Genomic DNA, 22,883 nt, shown 5'->3' on the forward strand with positions numbered 1-22,883 from the left:
GTAATAGAGCAATTGAATGAGTCATAACTGCCTGAAACATAGTTTTAATACTGAGCAATAATGTTCCATTTATTGATCAGTCATTTGCAACATGAACCTTTTTTTAAATTTTAAGATGCCTTAATTTTTCATTTCCGTTGTAATGAATAGATAAGTCTCCGTTTGTCTCCGTTTCACATGCAATTTTGTAAGTACATCTGATAACCGTGGTAATTAAGAGTATATAGTGATGTCACCAAACGTCCCATAATTTAGGACAAACCACAAGCTAAACATTGACATAGTTTGTTTGTTTGTATGGTGTTTTTACGTTGCATGGAACCAGTGGTTATTCAGCAACTGAACCAACGGCTTCACGTGACTTCCGAACCACGTCGAGAGTGAACTTCTCTCACCAGATATACACATATCTGACCCCTCAATGGAATGACCGAGAACCGAACTCGCGGCCACCGAGGTGGCAGGTCAAGACCATACCGATCACGGCACTGAGGCGCTTACACTGACATAGATTTTAAACTTCTCAACTTTAACCATAATTGTCAATGGTATTATACATAATGCATTATATATATATATATATATATAGTATATGTATATATATATTATTTATTTATATATATATATTTTTTTTTTCCACTGCATTTTACCAAAACATTTCAGACGGAAAGTGAGGCACCTCATGGAACGAAACAGAGAAATTGAAAATTTGTAAATAAAAAAAAGAAAAGACAATTTTATTTCTGTGTTATCAACAAGGAACAGAACTTTTTTGAGAAGAGTTGACATGATATGAAAATAAAGCAAGAAAAAAAAATAGCTCAAAAAAAAAAAGTGAATGAAACAATGAGAACTGAAAAAAAGTAAAAGGGCCGAACGGTGAGGGGCGGATAACAAAAAAAAAAAAAAAAAAAAAAAAAAAAAAAAAAAAAAAAAAAAAAAAGGAAAAAAAGGAAAATAGAAAGATAACAGATAGCATTCGCTTACAACGGTGAAAGACACTTCCGAAGTGAAAACAAAGTCAAAACGTAGAATAAACTTCAAAGGTCGAAAAACGAAAAACAACAGATATCTATATCATGCGACTTTCCTCTATTTGTGCGTGCGTGCGTGTGTGTGTGTGTGTGTGTGTGTGTGTATGTATGTGCGTGCTAGTCTTCTAAATATTAGAGTACTCTGAATAGCATCAAAACCATTTCACAAGGAATATACGAATCCTGCCCATATCTACCCTGATTAATAGAGATTTCTACTCGTTTTGTTTATAGATTAATTGAAAAAATTTTATTAACTTTTTATTTTATAGATTAATTTAGAAAATTCTATTTAAATTTTATCTATAGATTAATAAAGATTAAGAATTTCTAATTACATTTTATTTATAGATTAAAAAAATAATTCTACCTATATTTCATGTATAGATTAATCAAAATGTTTATTTACATAACTAGAGGGCACTTGTATAGAAGACACGAACAAGCTTAACAGGACATAATTATGTTGAAAAGCAGTTTCACTTCCCGATGACTAATGAGGAGGTATCATACCAAGAATGCAAGTCTTTATCAAATAAGTAAAGACAAGAGAAATAATAATAGGCTTTAAGATGCAACTGCACTCACATATAATCACATCAGACCTGGCATTAGACGTTGCTCAAAAATCACTGGTAATAGCAGAAGACCAGAAGCCAGAAAAGTAAGAACGAAAACAACCAAAAAATCTTTGTACAGCGAATATTAGCTTGCGGCATTCGTCTCCAACTATTTCCTGATTTCAGAGTGGACACATCATTTGGCGATGGTTTTTAATCTAATTTCTAGACAGTCTTCTCTCAGCATACACGTACCAGAATGAAGTCAGAATGCCTTTGTTGGTCTCGTATAAGAATGCCATTGAGGACAACAAGACGCCTCGCGGTCTTTCTGGCGAAGCCATAGTCCTGATATTAGGGGAATTACGGTAGTGTATGTCCCAGTAACAGAGGGCAAATCTGTGCAGTCTATAGTCTGCAGATCCTCTGTCATAATGTGGCCCTGATATATAGATATTCTTGTACAAATTCCCGGAGTCACTCCCAAGGAGTTTCTGTAGATATTCAGGAAAACTAGGAGCTCAGGCATTTGCAAGTTGCACTGTCGACTATTGGTTAGTGTTTGAGCTATCCTAATACTTTACCTTTATGATAGTCATTAAAGTCACAGTCAATGGCAGATAGTCGCCAAGGTTTGCAGGAGCTACGTTTGGGAGGTTACTGATTGCTACTTAGAACGGGATATGATTGTTTTCTGTTCCATGATTATGGGAAAATATTGCAATTTCTGATAGACGTATGCAGAGAGCATAAGGTAAAAGCGTGGTGCATTATGACTCTGTAGGTATTATCTCCATTTAAAAAAGAATGTAGAAGAATGTAAAAAACAATGTATATGGTTCATCTGGAGGATGTCAGTTCATTACAGAACTCTTCTGTGCAATGTCTGTTAAATTTGGAGACTTGTGCAGACCATATGAACGTCAAAATGATCAGTAAGGATGTTTTGAATAAGATTTACAGTCACTTCGAGGCCTAGCTGCCTGTTGTTCTGATACATAAATATATTCATATTTACAGTAGGTATCTTGCAATGCAAGGATACCTTTGAAACTCGTTTATTGAATGCTTAAAAGAGACATGCATATGATACTTGAGACCATCCATGATAATACACCTATTAACTCAATAATTTGTGTTGATGAATTTTGAGACTGCTGGGAGGATTCTGGTGAAATTAGGATGTCCAAAACAGAAGACATCCATGTTTGACGTGCTAACATTATTAAGATCTGTGATGAAGAGCATTTGCAAAAAGTCTGCTATGGAAGGATGTAAGCTAATTTCAACTTCATTATTATTATTATTATACTTGTTATTAATAAGATGAACGCTATTCATATGGAACAAGCCCACAGGGACCAATGGCCTCCAAAGAATAAGACATTCATTCGAAAGAAGCAACAGAAGGTAATGCGATACACAGAAAGTTATGAGAAAACTTAATAAATTAACAAATTAAATCATGATTAAAAATAGAAGTAAAATGATATCATATACCTTGAATTGTATTAGGGTAGTGATATATATGTATATTGCATATTCGCTTCAACTTCAGAAGTTCCAACAGCGCGACATCCTCAGGGAGAGAGACTGTTCCACAATCCAACGGTGTCAGGACTAAAGGACCTCAGACACTGATAAGTAACATCTACAGAACTTTTACTTAAGGAGACAACTCTTACCAATAATGCAAGAAATAATGCAAGATTGAGGGCAATCTTGTGTGCTACTTTGATTTCGATAATGGATATGAGTTAATGGGAGATGAGAGGGTCACATTCTCTGGGATCTTGGACTCTCTGGTTACTACTACTGACTCATTGATAAACCTAAATTGTAAATGGCAACACGACCTCTCTCTCTTCAGTTCCTAGACCAGTTATTTCCTAATTATAGGATTTTGGTCCTTCAGTCATCTTTTCCATAGATAGTTTATGCTAGTAGAGAGCCTCGCCAGGGCTATTACCTTGAGATCAGGGTTCCAAACCTTTCGTTCTTCTGCACCCCTCAGGCATTTCATAGATTCCTGTGTATCCACAAAAATTGAGGATAAAAAAGAAAAGCAATGAAATTCATACTGTGATATGGTTTTATTATGAAATCTGTTACTTTATAAGAACATTAATGGTAATGAGGAAATAAAAATAAATAAAGACACGATATTGTGCAATCTCATTGCAGCTTACATTACACAGTACTGAATATTGTCTCAGATCCAATGTACCCCCAGAAGAGTACAAATGTACCACTGGGGTTACATGTACCCCAGGTTGGGAACCCATGCTTTAGATGCTATGGAATAGTGGGACTAACAATGAACCCTTGGGAGCTACAATCTCCATCGACTGTGGATTTGATTTTTTCCACAGAATCGTAGTACTACATATCTACGTGTAATCATATCCAGTGGTTATAACAGGAAGAGTAAGGCAACTGTGGAGGGCACCACAAAACAAAATACGTACCATCTGGGATTCCATTGGCTCTCGTCTTACACTTTTTGATTACTTCGTGCAGTTTTGTGACGGTTGGATGTAACTATAGGACGTAAGAGGTATTGAAAAGGAAGGGCCATAGTATCCATAAATATGAGAGCTTGTATAAGATACGTGCAAATAGTGCAGTGTACGCAGGAGTTCAAAGCACGACTGATGATACATACAACTGCATAATCTCCATCTCGTGAAAATACTCCTATTCCACCCTCTGCAATTTCGGTTGCAATCGAACACGAGTATTTAGCAAAAATTCATCAAATAAAAAAAATTTATCGAACTTTATGCTATAAGAAAATACGCAAGATAATACAGCACACTGAAATAAATACAGTGCATAGACCTTATACAACTTTATGAATGCAAGTCATTGCCACTTGACCTGAACTAAAAAGTCAAGTAGGTTAAGCTTAGGTTACTGAGTTGAAATTCCACAGTCCCCGGATTTACCCTCTTAACCGAATAACCTGAATATAGTAAAACCAAAATATGGAACATCCTCCTCTGCGTATGAACAGTAAATAATAAAAAAAAAAAAGTAATCGATATTCCACAATTGCAAACTACAGTAGTATGTATCATATAATATTAATATATATATATATATATATATTATATTATATTATATATATATATAATATATAAAATTATATAATATATATATATATATATATATCTATATATATATATATATATATACTTATACATAAAATTACCCACTTAAAATTACCACTTATAGTTTATGGCACTCTCTCATTTCTTCGACGGTTCAGCAACAATGGTGACATTTCTCAATTTGTTTTACCACCCATCCACTTTTCTATTTCTTCATTTCCTTGTCTATCTTTCAAACCCCCGTTCTCATTCGGGCGACTGGCTTCATTCTATCCTCCCTTCCAAGCTGAAAGGTCACACCACCCATTTGTTTAATCCATTATTTCCGAAACGACAAAAAAAAGAACGAAAAAAAAAAGCAAGGCGACGTTCCAGTTGCATAATGGAATGTGAAAGATTTCCTTTCGTTGTTTCATTTTCAGGCGATTCTTATCTTACCGTTAGGGTACTTGTGTCATTAGTAAGCGTAAATGTTCAATGTTATTTGCAAAGCGTAGACAGATATAAACGTCATCGTTTTACTTCATTGTAAAGGACTCATTCAAACTATGAACGTTCTTTGTTCGCTCCTTGTAGTCGTCAATGAAGATCGGTGAACAAAAGTTAGTTTAAGCAGACCACTTAGCTGGTGAACAGCTCTCCTAAGGGGGCAGGCCCGAAGGATTAGATATTTTTACGTGGCTAGGAGCCAGTTGGTTACCTAGCAACGGGACCTACAGCTTATAGTGGGATCCGAATCACATTACACCGAGAAATTAAATTCTAAACACCAGAAACAAATTCTTCTGATTCCTCGTTGGCAGAGCTGGGAATCGGGACTACCGAACCAGTAGGCGAGCACGTAAATCGGTGAACAAAGACAGGGAAGAAGAAGCGTCCGACATATATGGTTGCAATGTTTAGATGGTGTTTCTATGGGTCTTTTATCCTTCATATTATACTGCTGGATTACAGTAAAAGACATTCATCTGACCACCTGCAAAGGATTTGATTTTACTATTCACTCATCAAGACGCCACACAATTTAAGATGATCATTTTCATTTTCATAATTTTTCATGTATTACTTTTTTTTCTGGAACTCTCCTTCATCTAATAAACATTTAAGGTGATGCTTTTATAAATGTCTCGCGCACTTTACACGTTAAAAGTGAATTTGAATGAACAGCGAAGCTAAAATGTGACGAAATAATTGTGTCAGTCAGAAATATCTATGTGGGTGTTTTATGTAGCAGTGACGTCAGTTCCGAGAGAGAGAGAGAGAGAGAGAGAGAGAGAGAGAGGACGAGAGAGAGAGAGAGAGAGAGAGAGAGAGAGAAGAAGAAGATGAAGAAAGAGAGAGAGAGAGAGAGAGAGAGAGATAGAGAGAGAGAGAGAGAGACCAAGGGGAAGTTCCAACAGCGCGGTTCAATTTCTCGGAAAGATCTTTTGGTTCGAAATAGTTGAGTCAACAAAATAAGAGGAGGGAGTAGTTTAGGAGGAGGAGGAGGAGGGGGTGAGTGCGTGGGAATGGCGGAGGTTGGGGGTAGGGGGGGTGAAGGGCTGTTGTAGGGGTTTTCTGTGTGGGAGGGATTACCTGGCCTTGAGAAAGGAAAGGGGGGAGTGGGTATGGTGGGGGGGAGGGAGAGATGAATGAGCGAAGGGGAGGAAGCGGAGGCTGGCTGGTTTTGATGCGTTAGCCAGATGCTGTTGTTCCGTAGCTCTCTCTCTCTCTCTCTCTCTCTCTCTCTCTCTCTCTCTCTTCTATAAAACTAAAGGAGGATATCGGCTATAAATGTGAGCATGATTCCCTTGGTCAGTCTGTGGACTTTCATCATTGACTCATTTTCACTTACTTTATTTTCAGTTTATTATAAATTAAACCCTAATTTAAACTAGATCCTTCCTTTCTTTTTTAAAATCTAACGTACTGGTAATTTTTAACATAGGATTATGTAGTAGCAATTCTCTCCCTTCCTAGCTCTCTCTCTTTCTCTACTTTACTTTACCCTCTCTCTCTCTCTCTCTCTCTCTCTCTCTCTCTCTCATAATCATCCTTTTGCATTAGTTTTTAAGATAATTCAGTAATAATTATCAAGGCCATTTAGCATCTGTTAAAAAGTTCGGCGGCAAATATTAAGAATAATAATAATAATAATAATAATAATAATAATATAATAATATTAATTATAATAATAATTAATTAATTAATAATATTATTATTATTATTATTATTATGATTATTATTGTACGCTGGAAACAGACCTTCTTTCAAACAAGTTTTATTAAAAATAATGGCAGAATTCACAGAATTGATTTTGTACAATATTCTTTCAATTTCCTTCCTATGATTTTCCTTTCTGGCCACGCTGGTATTATAAAAGCAGCTGTCCATTGGACAGCTGCTTTATAATACCAGCGTGCCAGAAAGGAAAATCATAAGGAGAATTGAAAGAATATTGTACAAAATCAATTCTGTGAATTCTGCCATTATTTTTTAATATATTATTATTATTATTATTGTAGCACGAGTCTCCAAAACGGCTGAGAAATCCACAATGGTGTAAATGTAAATATATATTCCTAATATATATTTACATTTACACCAATGTATAATCTCGCAACCATTCTTATATCACTATTATTACCGAATATAATAATAATAATACTTAAGAAAAAGAATGATTATAACAATAAGATAGAAAACAATCAAACTACCGTCAATGGCTAGTTGAGTTTGCAAAGTGATATTGCGTCAGGAGCCAAGGGTGGTTACATAACCAGTTACAGACGGTCAAAGCCATGAAGAAGTCCAGAGCGCCTCTTGATGGACTGACCTGCTCGTCAACCACCTCGGGTGTTTAAACCCGAATTAAAGGGATTAATAATCAATTGAAGGTTCTTGCTGTGATGAGACATTATTCTTCGTACGAGTAACGGATCTGCAGTTTCAGTAATTATTAATAGATGGTAAACGAATCCGTGGGAGATTTCATATTGGACTGACGGCATATGCACTTATAAGATTAAATATGGCTCTTATAAGAGATTATTTTATGATGAATGCTGGATAAGAATTAATGGTTTATACTTTACGGATGCTCTATCAGTTTTAATCCTCAATTTGATAGAATGTTGTTTGATTTCCTTTCACTATTCAAGAAACAATCTTCAGCATATTTGCCTGGTTCCTTCAGAGTAGACGCAGACTGAAAACCTACTTAAAAGTGTCATTTCTCAAACTATCAGATTTTAAGAGACTTTTACTATCAAGTCTTTCAGTCTAGGCCTAATGGTGTAAATGATTTCGGAAATGGCTTCCAATATAGTAATATAATAAAAGACCTTTTTATGAAAATCACAACGATTTCTGATAAATGGAATAGTCTATTCATTGCCGATTCGTACATTTTCAAATCAGGTATTGTCTCAAATACCAGATAAACATTTTTTGAACCGAGTATATATTTTTTTGATCGAGAAGGTTCGATCTTCGATATTTTTTTCGTTTAAGAAGAAGATGGGGAACACGGCACAAGAGCAGCAAATCAATAAAGCTTATACGTAAGTTCAACCCGGTGAGTATTCACAATAAATTGATCCTAAAGACGACTAGACAGCAAGTGCTGATTTCATTTTTACGTATTCCTCCGCTCCTTGAACAAACGGGTATTATATACATCAATCTCCTTGAAGTTAATTGAAATGCTAAATATCCCTTGACGATAATAGACACAAGAGATTCGCTTTCATCTCCGAATCGGGTTTTGTCAACATCTCTTCACTGTGGCCGTTGGGAAGTCACTTCTAGACATGACTGATCTGCCAAGTGAAGCATTCACATCAGAAGTTAGGTCTGTGCTGTAATCAGCTGCATTCATATGAACTGTGCACATTCTTCACCCATACTGTTCGAGACCATCTGGAATCTCACCATACTTCATTTTAGTTTTCTGTAAAAAAAAAAAAAAAATGATTGAGATGGCATTTTGTCTCTCCGTCCGCACTCAGATCTTCAAAAGTACTGAGGCTAGAGGGCTGCAAATTGATATGTTGATCATCCACTCTCCGATCATCAAACATACCAAATTGCAGCCCTCTAGCCTCATTAGTTTTTATTCCATTTCAGGTTAAAGTAAACCATGATCCTGCTGCGTCTAGCACTGCTATAGGTACCAACAACACAGGCCACCACCGGTCGTAGCTGAAAGTTTAATAGGCCGCGGCTGAGTGTTTCATACAGCATTATACGTTGTACAGAAAACTCGATTGTTCCAAAGTTTTTTTTTTTTTTTTTTTTTTATTGGTTTTTGAATACGGGACTATTTCATAACAATACAACCGTGTAACATATGGCATAGTTTTATGACTACGTTACACTTATCTTTCCTGAACAGTACTTTACACCCTTCTTCTAACTTATTCAGTTCCAAGTGGACATAAACTCTCTACTTTATGCTATGCTATCTCAGTGACTGATGCGTCTTGGTTGAAAATTATTCCTCCCCCCAAAAAAAAAGACAAAACCAAAATAAATATCTAATTTTGCCTCTTCTTTTCGTACGAAATGTCTTCAAGTTTCCAAAAGTATTGATGTCTATAAAGATAACACTCTTCTTTGGCGTCTGTTGGTACAAATTTCTTAATAAATTTCTAGCACGAAGGGCCAGTATTTTCATACTATTTAAACCGTTTAGACAACTGGATTTCATTAAGCTTCTCTAAGTCAGCCCATAATTTAAAAAAAATTTACTTATTCCCTTCTACCTCACTCCCCTTAATGCACTGAATGATACACCAGCTACAAAAGACATCGCGTATTTCTGAGAAGCACCCATTCTCCCAATGGACCAATTAGAAATTATATATATATTATATATATATATATAGATTATATATATAATCTATATATATATATATATATATGTATATATATATATCATATTGCCTAATTACTGCCCAATTTCGTATTACCTGGTATACTCTTCTCTTGTGATGGCCGACACACATGACTGCTTCATCCTCGCAAAAACCGACAATTTATTTCGCTCTACTCTCACCACAAAGGCTGAGCAAAATGGGAGAAAAGTAAATTTTTGGAAAACTGTTTCTGAAATTTCTGAAAAGTCAGAATTTGCGAACAGAGAGAGAGAGAGAGAGAGAGAGAGAGAGAGAGAGAGAGAGAGAGAGAGAGAGAGAGAGAGAGAGAGGAAACATGTTTTAAGCTAGCTAGTGGCACACACCGAGAGATATCTCATGTTTATAGAATATCAGTAGAAAAGAAAAGTGAATTTTTCGAGTGAATGTTTTTTGATTGCCTTTCCTGTTTTTGATGCATGCGGGAGCAGTTTTGCCTTTGCAGTGGTGAATGTTTACCTTCCCGTCTGCGCTTGCTTGCTTGCCTGTTGTCTATTTACAGTGTGTCGTGCTGATCTTTTGACGTCTATACATACTATCAACATACAGACAGCTCCCTTCCCCCTCTCTCTCTCTCTCTCTCTCTCTCTCTCGGCAACTTGAAAATACAAACGGTTTCATTTTTACCAACAGGTCCCGATTTCTGAACAACTGTCACTAATAATTGGATGCAAATTTACATAAAATATTATGACCAGTGCATAAACATTTATTCATTCTTCCTTCCCATTGCCATATGATGATTTCTATTATTACAAAAAGAAGGGAAGCCACTTGTGGTTATTCACTCAGTACTCATGAGACCAAACTCATGAAAAACTAAGATGTTTTGATCAGCCGATCTCGCACCATGCTTCCACTCCGTGATTCAGTGGAACACTGGTGGTACTTTAGTATCACGAAAGTTCATGTTTCATTCCACTATAAGCCTTTCTTTTAACAAAGCTTGAATTGATATCATGTAAAGCTTTCAGAGAGCTCAGTAATGCTCGTAAGGCACCGTATCTTCACAGAAAGGACAGTATTTATGTCCATATATGTCTCAGATTTTTCGTTTTAACCTTGCTGTAATATATTTTCCTCTTAGTATGCCTCCAGTCTCTTGGGAGCTTTACCTTCTAGGATAATTGCCTGAAGTGGTGACTTACTTTTCTTAACAAGCGCCAACTGGAACTAGAGTCTAGTTCCAGTTGGCGCTTGTTATCTCAGATTATGGTCTAGTTACTAGACCATAATCTGAGATATCCAGTTGGTGAGCTTTCAACAGTGGTGTCTCAATTGAGAACCTCAATTATCACCAATATAGCGCCCTTAACTTGAGATTAGTTCTTGATGGTCGTTTTCCACACCTTCAGCGTCTGCGCTCAGTAAAAGTTCTAGTCTGAAACGCACTTGAACTAGTGGCTCTATATTCCCCACACTGCAAACCTGTTATATACAGTTCTACGGGAAGTGTTGTGGAGATTGATGCTCGTCAGTTTAAGGGACTATACTAATACTTTCAACTGCTTCGCACATTGCCATTGATTTGTTCCAAGCAACTGTTAATGTGTACGTACATCTCTCGCTGTTTAGTTGTGTCTTTACTTATGCTTATAGTTTATTATTCAGTTTGTCTTTGCTATGTTTGGCTACGTTTGACGAATAGCTAACTGCATAAATTTCAGGACACAAAGTGAAAAAGTAGCCTATTCAATAAAAGAAAAATCTAATTATGTAAGTAAAAACGAAATAACAAATTCTCGAATGGAAATATCAACGTCACTTGTCAGTATGTGAGGATAAATTAATCGTTCCTGAAGAGCACGATTATTTCTAAAATTCATGAAAAGTATCTTTCCTGTGAGCACTGGTTGATGGTCTGTGAATCATGCCACTGCTCTGATGAAGAATACGGATTTTTTAATAAGGGAACAATTGTTTATTGCGCTTTTCTGAAAATTATGTTTTCAATGTACTTCAAGTAAATAGTGGGTTAGGTAGTTAACAAGGACAAATGCTCCGATTATGCTCACGCAGAAGCTAACAATATACTTTCGAGAGGAACCAAGAGTTAAGTAAATTACTTAAGTTTTGGTTACTCTTGAAAGTATTATTGTAACAATTTCTTCAGGTAACCCGAAGAAATTACGATTTTCAAAGAGGGACTTTGGACTGCTTTTATCAAGGCTGTAAAATGCGGTATCTATCACAAACTGTCAAACCCAATGTAGGGATTCATACGCCAAAATGAGTTGTATTGATAATGCTTAAAATTATCATTATCTTTTATTAGGTTTATACTGTTTTGTGAAGTCACATCATTACCACATTGCTCGTATTTGTTACGAATTATTTCCATTGTGTTCAAGGATGCAACTGCTGCTAGCAGAGTAGCGGTCACCCTTTCACTTTTCAGAGTAGTTCATCTTGCAGATGCACTACATAATAACACCTGCTTTCACCAACAGCAATATAACTTTCTCCGATCCTTTCTCTGAAGGCTTCTGTCCTGATTACTTTCTGTAATACATCAGAATAACAATTTAGCGATATACAATGAATTAGGGGTGTAGTTGGTGAAATACTCACATCAAGACATGCAAAATTCGAAGAGAAATCAACATGTTTCTTTCTGGAGTTTCACTCAAGTGAATTTCAACAAAATAATAATAATAATAATAATAATAATAATAATAATAATAATAATAATAATAATAATAATAATAATAATAATAATAATAATAATAATAATAACGTAATAATAATAATAATAATAATAATGGAATAATAAATAATATAATAATAATAAAAAAATAAATAGATTGGAATAAAAAAAGTCTAATATATATAAAAGAATTAATTAAATGAGGAATTTTCGGATTTTTTTCTTTTGCTGATTATTGAATTTTAAAAAAATTATTTAGTTGGAGAATTTTCAGATTTTTTCTTTTGCTGATTACTGAATTTTAAATAAATTACTTGAAGATTTTCGGATTTTCGTTCCTTTGGCTCATTAATACTTTTTTTATTTTGTTTCTTTAATCTTGTTTAATTAGTAAAAGAAATTCAAGTGTGATACGCACGATTAACATTCAAAAGAGAAAAGGTTCATTCTCCACGAAAACTGGAAGCACAAATAACCAGGATTTGTACCCTTGATAAACTGATAGATTTCTTTATTATCGTTTGTCCGCTCACCAATATCTCTCTTTTAGGATGAAGTTGCCAGCCCCCCTGCCCTAATCCGACATGGTTGCAAGTTTGTGACCCACCACAGTCGACTAAATCTAGGTAGGTTATTCATATCATTGACTTTAATACGCTTAACAAGTTATTAACAGAGCTGAATCATTGACTTCTCCCAGGAATATATATATATATATATATATATATTATATATATATATATATATATATGTGTGTGTGTGTGTGTGTGTGTGTGTGTGTGTGTGTGTGTGTGTGTGTGTGTGTAGAGTGATATAATAATACATATATATAGTTATATATATATATATATATATAGATATATATATATATATATATATATATATAAATTATATATATATATCTATATAAAATATATATAATATATAATATATATATATACGTGTGTGTGGTGTATGGTGTGTGTGTGTGTATATAGAGTATATACAGAACATTTATACCAGTAACTCACACACACACACACACACACACACACACACACACACACACACACACATATATATATATATAGTATTATATATATATATATATATATATATATATATATAATGTAAGCGTAGTGTAGGCTATTATGTAGAGCTCCCTTCCGGCACTTGTCCTCTCTAATCTTCGAAAACTGAGGGGAGAGAGAGAGAGAGAGAGAGAGAGAGAGAGAGAGAGAGAGAGAGAGACATGGAGTCAAGGCCTCCTTCTGCAGAAATGATATGAGACATGGAATACTAATACACGCTTCAGGGAACACTGGCTAGCTGCTCCTACCCCCTCCCCCCTCCTCTTTCTAAGTATCCAACCTCGTCCTTGTTCCCCTAACCCCTGAACCCTCCTCTCGTCCCCCCCGTCTGTCTAACACTCATCTGCATATATGCAAAATATGGTAATGACAACCGCATAAGACTATATGGTTCTTCCTCGTATGGCCCACTAACTTTGACGTTTATGTGTTTGAAACGAGTGCCTGGTGCTTCGCCTCGCTTTTTTAACCCTGGGGTCTCGAGGAGGTCATTCTCTGTAGTAGGGTCAGAGTAAGAGAACTGATGGAAGTGTGTAGTTCGTCATGCAGAAGTAGAAATGGTCTCTGGTTAGGGCAGGTGTCGCCAACCTACCTGCGGCTCTGTCAAGACACTAGTGCGGCTACAAACGATGAACAAATACGCCTTTTTATCCATTTAAAGCAAAGAAATTATGTATCACTCTGAAGACAATGTTCGATTGAATTTCATTCAATTTTAAAAGCATATCATAGGCATCAATCATTTTTTTTACGAGTGGTGGCATATAAATGAAAGGATAATGCAGGAAATAATGTATTATCCACTTGGCTTTGTGAAATAAACATAATGAATATCGCTATAATTATGCCTTTTTAAGTAGGCCTATTGTACTACATTCTGTTATTTCTGAAGTACCGCAGATTCTGATTTTATGTCCTAGGAGACCATTTTTTAAAATAAATCCCTAAATCAATGGCTCCTCTAGTTTCAAAGGTGGGTGACCCCTGGATTAGGTCTATCTAACATACGATGTGAATGTGCACTAGAAGTTTGCTCTCAAATTCTCATTTTGCCTTCGAGTTTATCAAACATTTCATTAAAATGTTCCTTATTATTTAGGGCATTGCTTCCCAACCTTTTCGTACTTCTGTACCCCCTGGGCATTTTTATAGATTCTGTGTATTGAGGATGGAAAAAAAAGCAATGAAATTGATATTATGATGTAATTCTACTGTGAAATCTGTTCCTGTAGATTTCATGAGAATATTAATGGTAATAACAAAAAGACACGACATCATGTATTGGGCAGTAATGGATATTCTCTTAGATCTAATGTACCCCCTGAAGAGTACAAATGCACCACGGGGGTACATGTACCCCAGGTTGGGAACCCCTGCTTTAGGGTAAGAGAACTGATGGTACTGTGTGGTTCATCATGCTGATGTAGAAAAGATCTTTGGCAGGTCTATTAACCACACAATGTGAACCGGAACAAGTTTGCTCTTCAATTCTCATTAATGTAACATTTTACTTCCTCGTATATCAAATATTTGATTATCACGTTCCACAATCCTGATGGAAATCACTAAAGAAAGCTTCTTTTTTTTGCCTACATAAAATTTTGAAAACGCGGCATATGTTTCTTATCAATATTCTCCTTATTTACCTGAAATCAATCCTATATAATTCGTTATCCTCTTCATTTACTTATTTCCAGAAATAAAAATTACGAAGCTACATTATTCCATAAAAGAGATATCCAAATGTTGCGTTACATTTCTGATGTAGTGACAAGGGTCTCAAAATCAACAATGGCACCGAAACTTAAAAACCAGAGAAGGCAAGTAAATAAATGAATCCTTTGATTCCCTTGATCAAGCGCACATCCCCCATCCACTTGAACGAAATCCTCGGAGGAAAACGCAAATACAAGTCCTGACATAAGTTTGGGGAGATTACGTTGCTGGGGTCGACCGAAAATCCACACGCATCCGATCAGCAAATAGTCCTGGACGACGGCCTGGTTGGATATTTACAAAACGGTCGGGTGATATAAGACTCCTGTAAACATCAAGTGTCAGTGACCATTGACGCCATCAGTGTGCTAAAACCACTCGATATTCAGTCATTTTCCGTGGATAGGGAAGTAGCATTTGGCGGCGTTCAGTAATATTTTGTTGAAGGGAAAGTAATTGGCCTGATTTTCACGCTCGAGATTGACTTATATTCACCTTTTACAGAGTTCTTGTTCTGTGGTCGCTAACTAAACCTGTAGACTGCATTAATTTTATAAATGTACACTGGCATTAATGTTTGCAGACTCTAAGGTGTTTTCTGAAAATAAAGAAGCTATTTTTCATATAGTTATGAAGGAGCATTTATACATTCTTTATTTACCTTTGAAGGAAGGAACAACTACACGTTTTCCATTTACCTATAAAGGAACAATTACAAATTCTTCATTTACCTATGAAGGAACAATTACACATTTTCCATTTACCTATGAAGGAAAAACCATACATTTTTCATTTATCTATGAAGGAACAACTACACATTCTTCATTTACCTATGAAGGAACAACTACAAATTTTCCATTAACCTATGAAGGAAAAACATACATTCTTCATTTACCTATGAAGGAACAATTACAAATTCTTCATTTACCTATGAAGGAACAATTACACATTTTCCATTTACCTATGAAGGAACAACTACACATTCTTCATTTACCTATGAAGGAACAACTACAAATTTTCCATTAACCTATGAAGGAAAAACCATACATTCTTCATTTACCTAAGAGGGAACAACTACACGTTGTCCATTTACCTATGAAGGAACAACTACATATTCTTCATATGCCTATGAAGGGACAACTTACACATTCTTCATTTAACTAAGAGGGAACAACTACACGTTGTCCATTTACCCATGAAGGAACAACCACACATTCTTCATTTACCTATGAAGGAACAAACTACACAATCTTATCGTTTCCATCGCCAAGCATAGTAATCATCCATCGACTACGCCCATACTCCTTTTTCCGAAGAATCCCCTTAGAAGTCACATGCGAGCCTTTAAATGCCGCCCCATGAATATACATAAGCTCATTCTCTTGGCGCAGCGCGGAAGGAAGGAAGGAAGGAAGGAGGAGGAGGAGGAGGAGGAGGAGAAGGAACCCTTTATAATACAGTGACCCGAGCGAAAACAACGCAACTTGGGCCTAAGAAGGGCCAGTACTGAATCCAATTAAATAAAGTTGGTCCCGGGATATCGTCAACGTCTCCCGTTCCGTCTCGAAGGAACTGCCAAGAATCGGGAGGAACTGCTAACACAAGATAAGGACGGATGCGGTGTTGGTGAAGGGTGGTGTAGGATATGCAGTGTTGGTGCAAGGTGATGTAGGTTACGCAGTGTTGGTGTTATGCAGTGTAGGTGAAGGAAGGTGTAGAATGTGCGGTGTTGGTGAAGAGTGGTGTAGGGTATGCAGTGTTGGTGAAGGGTGGTGTAGGTTATGAGGTGTTGGTGAAGGGTGTTGTAGAATATGTGGTGTAGGTGAAGGGTGGTGTAGAATATGCAGTGTTGGTGAAGGGTGGTGTAGGTTATGAGGTGTTGGTGAAGGGTGTTGTAGAATATGCACTGTTGGTGAAGTGTGGTGTAGTATGTGTGGTGTTGGTGAATGAAGAATATACGATGTTGGTGAAGGGTAATGTAGAATATACAGTGTTGGTGCAGGGTGGTGTAGGTTACGCGTTGTTGATGAAGGGTGGTGTAGAATATGCGCTGTTTGTGAAGGGTGGTGTAAGATATGTGGTGTTGGTGAAGGGTGGTGTAAGATATGTGGTGTTGGTGAAGGGTGTTGTAGAATATACTGTGTTGGTGAAGGGTGGTGCAGGTTAGGCGGTGTTGGTGAAGGATGGTATAGGATATGCAGTGTTTGTGAAGGATGGCGTAGATATACTGTGTTGGTGAAGGGTGTTGTAGAATATGCGGTGTTGGTGAAGAGTGGCGTAGTAGAGTAACATGGCGATGCAATAGAAGAATAAATAATAGATCAGAAGGAGAAACATGAATAAATTCAGATCGAGAGGGAGAAATACGGAAGTAGAAAGGAGAAGAGGAAGGTGGGCGAATCATGTAGGAAGTGAAATAAAAAATAAAATAAAAAGATGCCTTGGTTTGAAAAAGACAGAAAAGAAGAGCAGAGAAAAAGAAGTGATTTCACAGTATAGGTGACAAAGCATCTGGATAATAAAAGGCGAAGATAAACACGGCTGCCTCTCTGAGCTGCACTAAAACAAGAGCAAGACAACAAGAGAAGAGAGGAAGAATGAAGGGCAAAGGAAACGAGTTAGAAAAAGGCAGAGTTGGGATGAAGGAGAAAGAAGAAACGCTAAAATGTATGAGAAGATTCCAGGATTGAAATTATAAAAGAAAAACGACGCAAGAAATGAAAAGGGCATAAGTAACCAAAAATGAAGGGGTAAAAGTAAATAAAAAAAACTTATTGGTGAGGACAGGGTACAGAATAAAAACAGTATACCAGGAATACAAAGAAATGCTGATACTTGTAAAGGGAAAACAGGTTGAGGAGCAAACAAATAAAAGCTCAAGAAATGACGGAAAATTCGGTGAACATGAGAAAGGAAAATACGATGAGAAGAAAGACTATGGAATAAAAATATATACAAGATTAAGAAAAAGGCCCTTGACACTTAAAGCGTTAATATGTGTAGCAGTGATCACCAAAAGCATTATTTAAAAAAATATAAATAACACATACAAAATAATATAAAAAGAGTGAAAAGAAATCATGCTTTGAGACCGCAAACCTCCGCTAGGCTGAGCAATCCCATCCTTAAAAAGTCCCTCTCCCCCGAAAGTTATTCCAGTCACTTGTTACCAGTCACGAAGCCCACCTTTGGAAAATTATCCAAAGAATCCACTCTCAATATTCTTTGTAATCTTTTTAATAAACAGACAAGTCGAATGGGGGTAAAAGAGGGTTAAGTATTAAGTTGATCAGGCTGCTGATTAAAAGTTTTCAATCAGTGTTCAGAAATATGCAGACAGATTAAATCTAAGAAACCACTGGCTTTCTTAATGGCAGTCAATGCCATAAGTTTGCAGCATCCAAATAATGGGCTCCCTGGGACCTATGAGCTCACTCAGCGCTGAAACTGAAATGTTAGGCCAGGGTGGAAAGTAAGAAATAAAAAGGGGGATTATGAATGGAGTTACAGTAATAGGAATGAAATGGATTCCAGCTAGGGGCAGAAGGGACGCTGCAGAGGAGCCTAGAACTGACAGCACCACTCTTCCATGGGGCGCACAAAGTAAGGAAACTCATTACAAAAATATCAGACAACCAAATTTCAAAAACTACTACATCCGTTAATGGTCAGATAAAACTAAATCCCGGATTTTTTCTCCTTTCAGAAATCTTATCCCTCCGAAGGAAAGCTGTCGAAGAAATAGTCTACAATCCAGAAGAAAAGGTTGAGAGAGAGAGAGAGAGAGAGAGAGAGAGAGAGAGAGAGAGAGAGGAGAGAGAGAGAGAGAGAGCCTTGAACTAACGTGAGGAGGAGGTGATGTACTGTATTTGTATAACGGCATCACACGACCCTTAGTTGGTTATTTATAGGCTGAGATGTGTTAACTTCATGAAGCATCTGCCTGGCTGACTTTCCTCTGTCTGTCGTGTGAATGAATTTGTGTTATAAATCTAAACGCACTTAATATGATGAATTTCCTAGCATTTACCTATGTTTTGGTTTTTCACTACACAACTTAAATACATAAATATTCTCATGGTATTTTAAATTCATATGGCTAGCTAGTACTATTGTAAAATCATTGCGCCATTTTTTAAGTTCACGCCTAAAACGATATAAGATAAATGTGTTACCAAATCCATAAATATTCCAAAATTCCTTTTAATTAATGCCAAACCTTTAAAAACTTTTTTAAAATTCGCGCTTAAGTCGTTATGCTCAAATGAGACACCACCCTTGCATGACGCCAGAGACCTAAAAATCCCAAATTTTACCAAAATTGAGTCATACCAACTGTGGCAAGCGTGGCAAGATATAAAATGTTATAAAGAAAATGAATAAAAGCGAAAGGCAATATCCATCTACTTTTATTAACCAACAGAAGAAGGACAACTGACCTTGATGTAACTTTCTTATTTCAAGATGATTATGGAACTTGAAGTATCCATATTTTCTTCTTCTTAAGGAAGAGTTTTGGAATCCTATTGTTTTCTTAAAGTGATATCATATTGGGTTTTAACAAACATGCTAGGTGGATTTCCAAGAGAAATATTGATCTCTGTCAATTGGAACTTTGAATATCTAAATGTGAACCGATCATATTACATCTAAAGTATTATAGCTTATTAATCGACTGGTAAATACTCAAGCCAATTCATTAATTTTGCCAGTCCTCCTTATACAGTAACAAAGGTGATAAGATTCTCAGCATTGATGACAGAGCAAAGTTTAACCCCAAACAAAGAACATTCCTCCCATACAAGAAGTATCATGACATGAAAATAATCTTAGATTAGAAAAACGAATAAAACAGCTAAAAATATCCACTAAATAAACTCACTGACAAAGGCAAACGAAACCCCACATAAATATTAAAAAAAAAATCCTTACAATGCAGTTACCCCGAACCAAATTTTTAGGTCACCGAAAGAGAAATTGTCACATCAAAAGGGAAAATTTCCATTTGAAATGAACAATCAAAATTTTCGCAGGTAAGTGGTATGAGGGATTTACGTTTCTTTTTTTTCATTGAATAAAGCTTTCTATTCTTTTAGCCAGAATAGAATCCGCAATTACGTTCTAAAATTTTCGAATGGCCTTCCTTAGATTATTATTGGTTTAAATGCTTTTATTTCGAGTGGGGCTGTAAGTAATTATTAGGTTGGATATCTATCTGAGTGAACCGATATGGTTTCTTGTATCTTTCCTCTTTTTTCATCTACGCGTTTTTATTCTGCCGAGCTTGTTCTGCATGAAGTTTTGCTCTTTTAATATAATAATAATAATAATAATAATAATAATAATAATAATAATAATAATAATAATAATAATAACTATTTACTATTATTATTATCATCTATACACAAACTTTCCAGATGGTCATCTTTATATACCTATCCCATACAGGGCAGACTGAAGCAAAAACAAGTTGGGGAGGGAGGTGTTGTGGTAGGAGTGTGTTGTGGTAGGAGGGTGTTGTGGTAGCGTTAGGGCGTCCTTGGAAGGAAGAACTGTGTAAGGCCTCCATTTGGACGGGTAAAGATAAAGAAAACAGAAATAAAGAGACCATTGAAAGGCTTGATAATATAAGGAAAGATGTAGCAATTTCAATGGCTGTTATGTTCATTTCCGCAGAATCGGTTTCAGAAGGTTAACCAAACTTTTGCAAGAATTTTGGACGCAAATAAACATTCTCTCCTAGGGCTGGCACAAAGGATTAGATATTTTTACGTGGCTAGGAATCAATTGGTTATCTAGCATCGGGACCTACAGCTTATTGTGGGATCCGAACCACGTTATATCGACAAATGAATTTCTAACCACCAGAAACAAATTCCTCTGATTCCATGTTGTCAGAGCGGGGACATTTGAGTGGTATTTATGCCAAAAGCTACATTGCAAAAAGTCTTTAGGTTCAAGGATGTGATATCAACTGAGCTGCAGTCATCTATTGTGTATAAGTACAAGTGTCATTGCTGTACTGCAGTGTATAGTCACTCATATAAGTTCATGGATGTCTCCGGGCATAAAGCTGAATTTCATCCAACCCCTTTCTGGACAGCGGGTCTGTATATTGGACATAAGACGGGCACGCACCGAAACTTCTACAGCAGAATTATGCAGTTGAAGATTCGGCCAGTTTCGCACTCCCAGATACCTGTCATCCAGAAAGGGGTGAAATGGGAATCTCTCTCAAACACCCGGACGTCCATGAACTTATATGAATGACTATTACATTGGAAAATCTAAGCAGCAGTTCAGGGTTCGCATCTTGGAACATCTCGGGAGATCTGTTAGGACGAATAGGCCATTAAGCAAACCACCATTTAGTGCTCTTCGTCAACACTGAAGAATATGACCATCCTATAAATTTAGATTCCTTTTCAGTCCTTACTTGCAGAACCAACGAAATGGAGCTCGGAATGGGTGTCTCTATATACCCTAAGAGATAAACCCTCTCTTTGTCATAATAAAAGGTCTGTTGAATTGCTGTATTTTTAGACTTTTTTCTGCTCTCTTTGACAACAAACACTGAGTATTTCTCTATATTTTTATTTTAATTTCAAGATTTTGCTGCGGGTTTAGGTTATTATATCTTGTAATTGTGTAATTTTATTTTATTTTGCTCTGTTACTTTATTTGTAACTAATATTACTTCACTGATTTTAAATGTAGCATATATTCCATTATAGATTGCCCGATGGCAGGGTAATGTAAACTTCCGAAGGTAGTCGCAACTAATAAAGATACTCTTCATTCAAACCCTGGTTTTAATATACATATATAATATATATATATATATATATATATAATATATATATACATATATATATATATATATATATATATATGTGTGTGTGTGTGTGTGTGTGTGTGTGTGTGTGTTTTGAGAGGAAGAGAGACATATGAAAATATTAAATTCATATCCATACCTTCTTGCATACCTTTTGATTATATTACAGGCACAAATTCACAGAAAATACGCTTAAAATAAGATAGACAACTCACGAGACGGAAAAAATACAAATATTCTAGTTATTGTATAGACAGTCTTATAGGGAAATATCCGAGTTATTGTTTAGACAGTCTTACAGGGACCATATTCGAGTTACTGTTTAGACAGTCTTACAAGGAACATATTCTAGTTACTGTTAGGCAGACTTACAAGGAAAATACTCTAGTTAATCTATAGAGTCTCTCAAGGAAAATATTCTGGTTATTGTTTAGACAGTCTTACAAGGAAAATATTCTAATTATTCTTTAGACAGTCTTACAAGGATAATAGTCTAGCTACTGCTGAGATAGTCTTAGAAGGAAAACGTTCTAGTTACTGTTTATTCAGCCTTAGAAGGACGATATTCTAGTTATTGTGTGGAGTTTTACAGGGAAAATGTTATAGTTACTATTTAGACAGACTTACAATGTTACTGTGTGAGCAGTCTTATGGGGAAAATGTTCTAATTACTCTTTAGACAGTCTTACAAGGATAATATTCTAGCTACTCTTGAGATAGTTTTGGGAGGAAAATATTCTAGTTACTGTTTAGAGTCTTAGAAGGAAGATATTCTAGTTATTGTGCGGACAGTTTTACAAGGGAAATATTCTAGTTACTGTTTAGACAGTCTAACAGGGAAAATATTCTACATAGGTAATGTGTGGTTGGACAGAGAAAATATTTTAAGTTACTGTTTAGACAGTCTTACATGAAAAATATTATATTGCTTTCAGACAGTCTTCCAAGGAAAATATTCTAGTTACTGTTTAGACAGTCTTCCAAGGAAAATATTCTAGTTACTGTTTAGACAG

The 22,883-nt window shown here is 35.9% G+C and overlaps 1 protein-coding gene across 2 annotated transcripts in view; it reads left to right on the plus strand.

Moving 5' to 3' along the window:
• Positions 1 to 22,883, plus strand: part of LOC135216437 (uncharacterized) — a 93,057-nt gene that overhangs the window by 31,300 nt on the left and 38,874 nt on the right. The window contains exons 2-3 of one of the 2 annotated variants that reach the window (XR_010314883.1): positions 12,800 to 12,875; positions 18,742 to 18,849. The gene's annotated coding sequence lies outside the window, so the exon portion shown is untranslated. Of the gene's footprint in view, positions 1 to 12,799; positions 12,876 to 18,741; positions 18,850 to 22,883 lie in introns of those variants that run through there. The other variant, XM_064251807.1, reaches the window with a different exon arrangement.

The sequence above is a fragment of the Macrobrachium nipponense genome, chromosome 6 (assembly GCF_015104395.2).
Source record: "Macrobrachium nipponense isolate FS-2020 chromosome 6, ASM1510439v2, whole genome shotgun sequence".
NCBI classification, from domain to species: Eukaryota; Metazoa; Arthropoda; class Malacostraca; order Decapoda; family Palaemonidae; genus Macrobrachium; species Macrobrachium nipponense.